We start from the raw sequence: 7,428 nt of genomic DNA, 5'->3' as shown, positions 1-7,428 counted from the left end.
GTCAATTTGGTCGAAAGGACCAAAATTGATAAAAACAACAAAATTAGACACCAAAATTGAAAAAATTTAAAGTTGTGCATCAAAAATGATAGAACCTCTAAAGTCGTCGGACCAAAAGTGAAATTAGTTCATTCTGAAAACTAAGCTATTAGTTCTGATTAGTATCTTATATTGTACTTTAATTGTGAAATGAATTTCAATATAAAATTCAAATATTCCAAATTTAATAATATTGCAATATTACAAAATTTTAATAATTTGTAATATTAATTTTAATAGTTTGTAATTTACGCTCAGATTCCATATATGTTTGTGTATAGATATTTAATTGTTATAGTGGTTTTAGGCAAATTATGTTGTGCAACTGTGTGCATTATGCATGGTACATACGGAATTGGATCCATAATTTTTCTACTATAAATCCATACTTTTTATATTATAGATTCATAATTTCTATATTATAAATTCATAATTTTTGAACTCTATATTCACAATTACAGAACTCTATGTTCATAATTTTCAATATTTTATATTCTCAATTGTTGAACTCTGTATTCACAAATCACTGAACTATATGTTCATAATTTGATAACTATACAGTATAGAAATATGAATCTATAGTATAGAAATTATGAATCTATAGTATGGAAATTATGAATTTATAGTTTAGAAACTATGAATCTACAGTATAGAAATTATGGATCTATAGTATAGAAATTATGGATCTATAGTATAAATTTTTGCAAATTGATTACTTTTATGAAAATCAAATTTAATATAAAAACTACTAAACTTTTATTACTGTATAAGTCATATCCGTGCATCGCACATGTACAATAATCAAGTAGTACTCTATCTAACGTTAAGCGTTTTTATATAATTTAAATTTATTATAAGCCCGCAGAAGTTAAATACACACAATCTTTGTCTTTGCGTGCTTCTGATGGCGGGCACCGCCGGGGGCCGCCGCCCCTCACCGCACTTTTGCTGATATTCTATCGAAATCATCTGAATCCTCGCCTCTCCGGCCGCCGAGGCGTTATAAGGTATGCCCGCGGTCTCCTTCTCAGACGACGACGTACAACAATTCTCTGAGAAGTTTCGTTTTGCACTAGTAGGCAAATTCGCAAAAAGTCGCCCCGCCGATGGCTGATCTTCGCAAGACTTTTGACCAAATTGGCTTTGGTGGCGCCTTCACTCTAGGCCTGATCGATCAGAGGCACATTCTGATAAACTTTGATCATGAGATCGATTTCCAGCGCTGCTGGCTTCGAAAGACATGGTCGATCAAGGGATCCCTCATGCGAGTCTTTCGCTGGACGCCAGATTTTCGCCGGATGTTGAGTCTCCCATTATTCCTGTTTGGCTAGCGTTGGAAGGCTTGCCGGCTCATCTCCACGACAAGCGGGCCATTTACTCGATTGCTAATCTGGTGGGCAACCCCTTAAAGTCGACACCTCCACCTTAGTACCTAACCGCCCGTCGGTAGCTAGGGTGTGTGTGGAGCTCAACGTAAGTTTACCTCTCGTCGAACAAGTCTGGATCAATAATGGCTCTTACGGAGGTTTTACGCAGAGGATAGTCCATGAATTTGTACCACCATATTGCTTGGGGTGCCGAAAATTTGGGCATCAGGACTCAGAATGCCGTTCTCAATCTTCAATTCATCGTGATGCTCCCACTGGCCATCAGAATGAACCAGCGCCCCTCAAACAGCCGCATATTGTCCCTCCGAGAAAAAGATGGCGTCTAGTAAATCATTCAGCATACAATGCGCTTCGACCGACAGGTGGTCGCTGTCTTTCCGCCTCCTGTATCTGGGCGGGGGCTGCCTTCAAAAGTGTCTATTTTCATGTGGAGATTGCTACGCCGTTTGCTGCCGTTTCCAGATACTCTACAGCGGTTTGGTTTTTCAATGCCCTCGGTATGCCCATTTTGCCGGAGGGATTCTGCCAGTCTAGATCACTGCCTCCTCAGTTGTGCTAGCGTACAAGATGTCTGGATTTATTTTGCTGATATTTTTGCATTGTCGAGGGCCGTTGCCAGCTCGATACGTTCGCAGTGTCACTCATGGTGGTTATTGGCTCCAGCCAGATCTGCTACAATGTTTTATGCGCAACTGCTCCCCTGCCTCATCTTATGGTTCCTATGGAAGGCCTACAATGTCTGCCTTCACGAGGGTACTGCTTTTTCACCAGCCGGCTCCATTCACATGATTAAGAGGGAGGCCTTTTTAATATCTCTGTCTCACCCGATTAAAAAGAGTGGGCAATGGTGACTTCCTTGTATCGGCTGGTCTCGTTACGGGCTTTGCTGCCCGCTGCAGCGTACAACAATTTGGGTAAAATGGCTTCACCCACCCGAAGGAAGATTGAAATTAAACACAGATGCTATTTTTTCGGATGCTGGGGCAGCGGGTGGAGCATGCGTTCGGGATCTCGTGGCCAACTGATTGTAGGCTTATGCTTCCGCTTTGAGGCCTCGTCAGCCATGGAAGCGGAAACTCTATCTCTTCAGCTGGCTGTACAATGGTGTGCTGCCTTTGCCATGGCTCCTTTTGCTGTGGAAGTCGACTCTCTCTCTCTTGCCAACTTGATCTCTGCGCACGATACAAGGATTCCTTGGAGAATTGAGCCAGCAGTTTCTTACGTTCGATCCACTCTTAGTTTATGGGGTTCCAGTATTCGACATATTTACAGGGAAGCCAATCACGTTGCGGACGCTCTTGCAACAGCTGGCCTCGGTTTTAACACTTCAAAAATTTTTCATACTTTACACTCACTGCCTTCTGCGGCTAAGCTGGCCTTATTTTTTGATGTAAGGGGTTTTGCCACGCATCGGCTATTCGTCGCCAATAAAACATGTTTTTCGTTGAAAAAAAAAAGTTAAATACACACACACACACATATATGGGAAAAAGTTTCCATGCGATAGATTCATATCATAATAATATATTTTATTATTAACATTTGCTTATTTAATATAATTATAAACAGTTAATGAAGGGTAATTGTACTATACCCAACTACTCCATCACCAATATTTGCAATCCACAATGATTGTGTAACAAATAAGTTATCATTTACAAAAATAAGCCACCACCCAACGATTAATTAAAAGTAATAATTACAAATTAAAAGTATTTAAGTATAGCAAATTTTACTTGGTGTGGGAGTATAGTTTTGCTCTGAAAATCTAGAATGACACAATCCTCCAAGTAAAATTTGTTATACTTAAATATTTTTAATTTGTAGTTATTACTTTTAATTAATCGTTGGGTGGTGGCTTATTTTTGTAAATGATAACTTATTTGTTACACAATCATTGCGGATTGCAAATATTGGTGATGGAGTAGTTGGGAATTCATCTGACGGTGAAGTCGATATTACTATTCCCGACCATTTTTTGTTGCACTGTAATGATGATCCCATTGGTACAATTGTTGATAGCACATTTCTTATGTTTTGTAGTGGTAACACTGATTTCAACTATTTTCATAATCATGCTATTTTGACTCCAACTCTAGATGTAGTATATAAATTTTAACCGCATTAGTTCACACAAATTGTAACATAACATACACACAATTAATACTTTTTAATTTACATACCGTGCAGCGCACGGGTCAAATACTAGTAGTTCGTAATAACATAAAGAAGTAAACAGTCCGACTCGGCGACTCCACTCGCACACCAGTCAGGCCACGATCTTTGATCCACGCGAGGGCTTCTCGAACTGCGTACGTAGTGGTTCTTGGATGCATTGTAGAGGGCCACTTCCAGCTGCCTTGAAGCCTAATAGGTGGTTCCCGATTGAGCCAATTGTAGATGGCTAGCAACTATTAACATAAAATGGGCAATTTATATCCTGCACCACGGTGCGCGTTGCATTGTGCGCTCAGATGCAAAACGACGTCGTTTCAATTTTTATTTTTATTTTTGAAATTTCCCGTCCCAGTGTTTGGCAATTAATATAATTTTTCTTAAAAAAAACTCATGTTAAAAAATGTACATAATGTTATACTAGAATACACATAATTGTATACATGAATGTACATAATTATATAACAAAATATACATATTTTTTTTAAAAGATAATACACATAATCTAACATAATACATAATAAACATAAACTTTTATCATAATACACATCAACTCTTGACATAATACACAACAATTTCATGATTCAGATGTACATAATTGTATAAAAAGAATGTACATAATTGTATAAAAAATGTACATAATTGTATGAACAAATATACATAATTGTAGGAACAAATATACATAATCACAACAACTTCCTACCGCGCCTCCCAAAACGACGTCGTTTTGGGAGGCGCGCGGCGCAGTGCTACGCGCGCCGTGGTGTAGGGTATAACGATTGCATAAAATGACATATTCTAGCCTTTTCGGGTAACAAAAGATTATAGGTCCAATTGTTACCAATGATTTGGAGGTTATTGCACATAAATAGAGTTTATTCTGTGTGCATTCTTATATAGTAGGTAAATCTTTGAAATGGACCATGGTATGAGCTCTGTTTTAATTTCATTTTTCTCACACACTAATTTCATGTATCATTTTATACGCATCCAAAACACATTCATATTTGATAAAATGCATATCTGTATATAAGCTCTTTACTATTCAAACTCATTTTATACATACAATAGGTTCATTATAACAAAACTAACGTATCATTTTAATTATATTACATGATCATTTGACAATATACATATTTGAGGCGTATTATGATAGTCCACAACTGTGTGGATATGGCCTATATCATCGATTGCATATATATAGTAACTGGGGTTTTCTAAATAGACAAATTTCAATTTTCCAGACTCGTAATGTGGTACAAAGTTGAACGCAGTTCAACTATGATCTAAAATTCCAGTTGCAAGTGCTTCATTTGGTAACACAAAACCTATAACAAAGCCACTGGGGAGCCTGCAGTAAGTCTCCTAATATAATCTTTTCTAAGCTGCTTAGCATATGCTATAAGCACTATATTTTCCATAGCAAGTTCATAGAGATCACCAAAAGGAACAGAATTCAGGATAGTGTCAATATGTAAGAACAAAGGCACAGTACGATCATGAAATATAGCATTCAGTGAATCAAACAAATGATTAAAACCAACTATCCAGCAGCATCTGCAGGCATGACTCAGAACCAGCCATAAATGGAGAGAGTTATAGCATATCACTCAAAAGCCCACTGGTTCTCCCGACAGATCTCCTCTTCCTCCTCGGGGGTAAAGTCATCCATGATGTTAAATATCTTGCGAGTATCTCTTCTGGAAATTGTCATTCTTCTCGGGGGTAAATTTATGCAAGATGTTAAAGGGCTTGTGTGGATCTCTTGTGGAGATTACCATTCTTGCAAAATTCTTCCGGAGAATAGACCTTGATCGTTTCCGCCAAGTTGAGCAACTCAGTTTCAAAAGGCCCCTAATACACAAGTAGTTCGCAGCCTAAAAGATCAAATAACAATCATAAGGATAATATGTACTGTTTAATTACTAACAGGGGGAGAATGGAAAATTAAAGAACAAAAAGACAGAAAATGCATTTACTTACATTTGAAAAACAGAAAACAGAGAAGGGAGAAAGGAAAACTAAAACTAAAGTAAACATAAGTATTACATTCATCATAAAATGTAATCATTGATACAATTTTAATCATAAAAACCACCAGGCTAAACATTTGAAATGAAGAAACTCATCATTGCACTACCTTTTAGTTTAAAAAGGGAACCAAGTATTAATTAATTTTTTTCACAAGAAAAATAATAAGATGAACTCAGTTCTAAAGAGTCAAGACTAGCAACTATTTCAATGTTTTCCAGTAGTTCCAAGTGTGATAATCATCTTAGCTACAGTAGATGAGGCTAAGCATGTACTGATATGCTTGAATAACAATCGTTATTCATAATCTATACTTACATGTCAGATGTCACAAGAGAATCAGCTGAAAACACCCATCATATACCACATCAGTCTGAATACTAACGTATTCATTAACTTTTTTCACAATTAAAGAAAAAAAAAAAAAAATAAACTCAAACTCAACTCTCAAAACTATGCTAGCACAACTGTTTCAATGTTTTGCAATGGAGATTTCAAGTGTCATCTTAGCTACAGTAGATGATGTCATGATGCTAACCATGTACTGATATGCTTGAATAACAATTGTCATTTGTCATCCATACTTGAATGTCACAATAGAATAAGCTGAAAACACCAATCATATGCCATATCAGTCTGAACACAAAGTATTCATTTTCTTTTGTTTTTTTTTTCCACAAGGAAAAAAAAGAAGAAGAAAAAGAAGATAAACTCAGCTCTTAAAACTAGCACAATTGTTTCAATGTTTTGCCAATAGAGCTTTCAAGTGTCCGATATGCTTTAATAACAATTGTTATTCATCATCTATACTTGCATGTCAACAGAAAACCAACAATCAAATACTACATCAGTTGAACACTAACATCATTTAGCATTCAGTGGTATAACTATCTTCTTTTTATGGGAATGAAGAGGAGAAAATTCAAAATTAGTATACTACCTAATCAATTACACCTAACACAACTTCTAGTAATCAAGAAACCAGCCTTTCATGAAACGGAGAGATCTGAGCTAAAATCAAGAACAGTTAAAACATAACAGTCAAAACGAAGCAACTAGCGTAGAGTTCCTACTATTTCACAGTAATAAGCAAGCTAATAATCATCGATATGCAATGCAAATACAAATAATGTAATCACAACAAACAAACTTGGGGAATATAAATGATTTTAAAGCTTCAGAATCATAAATTACCAGTATCAGGTCGCAGAGAGTAGTCTGGTCGACTCTAATAAAGTCTATGTCGAATGAAATAAGCTCATTCACCACTCGAAACCACGGCGTGCTTCTTACAGTATTCAAGCACCATTGCGAGGATCTTTTCCGGTAACGTTCGGAAGGGGAATGCAGTTCTCGGCGCAATCGTCTCTGATCATGTGCTTTAAAGTTTCCGACTGCTGAGCCACAGTCTCCGACAGCTCGAACACCTCTCCATCGGAACTTCTCACCGTCACCTTCTTCTCCTCCGCAGCCTCCGACGACATCGTTGCGATAGCAGTTAGCGATTGTGGGGAATTTTGGGGGGAAATGGACACAGCAAATTTGCGATTATGAGCTTTGAGCCATTTTGTAGAAAAGATTTTATAGAAGCGGTGAAGCGGTTATACTCCAAACTAATTATCACTTTGTTATAACTTATAACTGATCTAACCCTAATCGTATTTTTAAAAAATCAAGACTTCAAAAAAAATTAAAAAATCTAAACTTGGGTGGTGCCATGACTGCCATCCCTTGGCAAATATACAATACTACAATGTACACCATTACAGTAAATTTATACCGACACTAAGATTGA

The 7,428-nt window shown here is 36.9% G+C and overlaps 1 pseudogene; it reads right to left on the bottom strand.

The window, feature by feature from the left end:
* Nucleotides 1–5,208: 5,208 nt before the first annotated feature.
* Nucleotides 5,209–7,117, bottom strand: LOC109183000 (annotated as a pseudogene).
* Between the last annotated feature and the right edge of the window lie 311 nt (nucleotides 7,118–7,428).

This window comes from Ipomoea nil, unplaced genomic scaffold, assembly GCF_001879475.1.
Source record: "Ipomoea nil cultivar Tokyo-kokei standard unplaced genomic scaffold, Asagao_1.1 scaffold1094, whole genome shotgun sequence".
Taxonomy (NCBI): Eukaryota; Viridiplantae; Streptophyta; class Magnoliopsida; order Solanales; family Convolvulaceae; genus Ipomoea; species Ipomoea nil.
The sequence above is the reverse complement of the archived record's forward strand: the minus strand, read 5'-3'. Positions and strand labels throughout refer to the sequence as shown.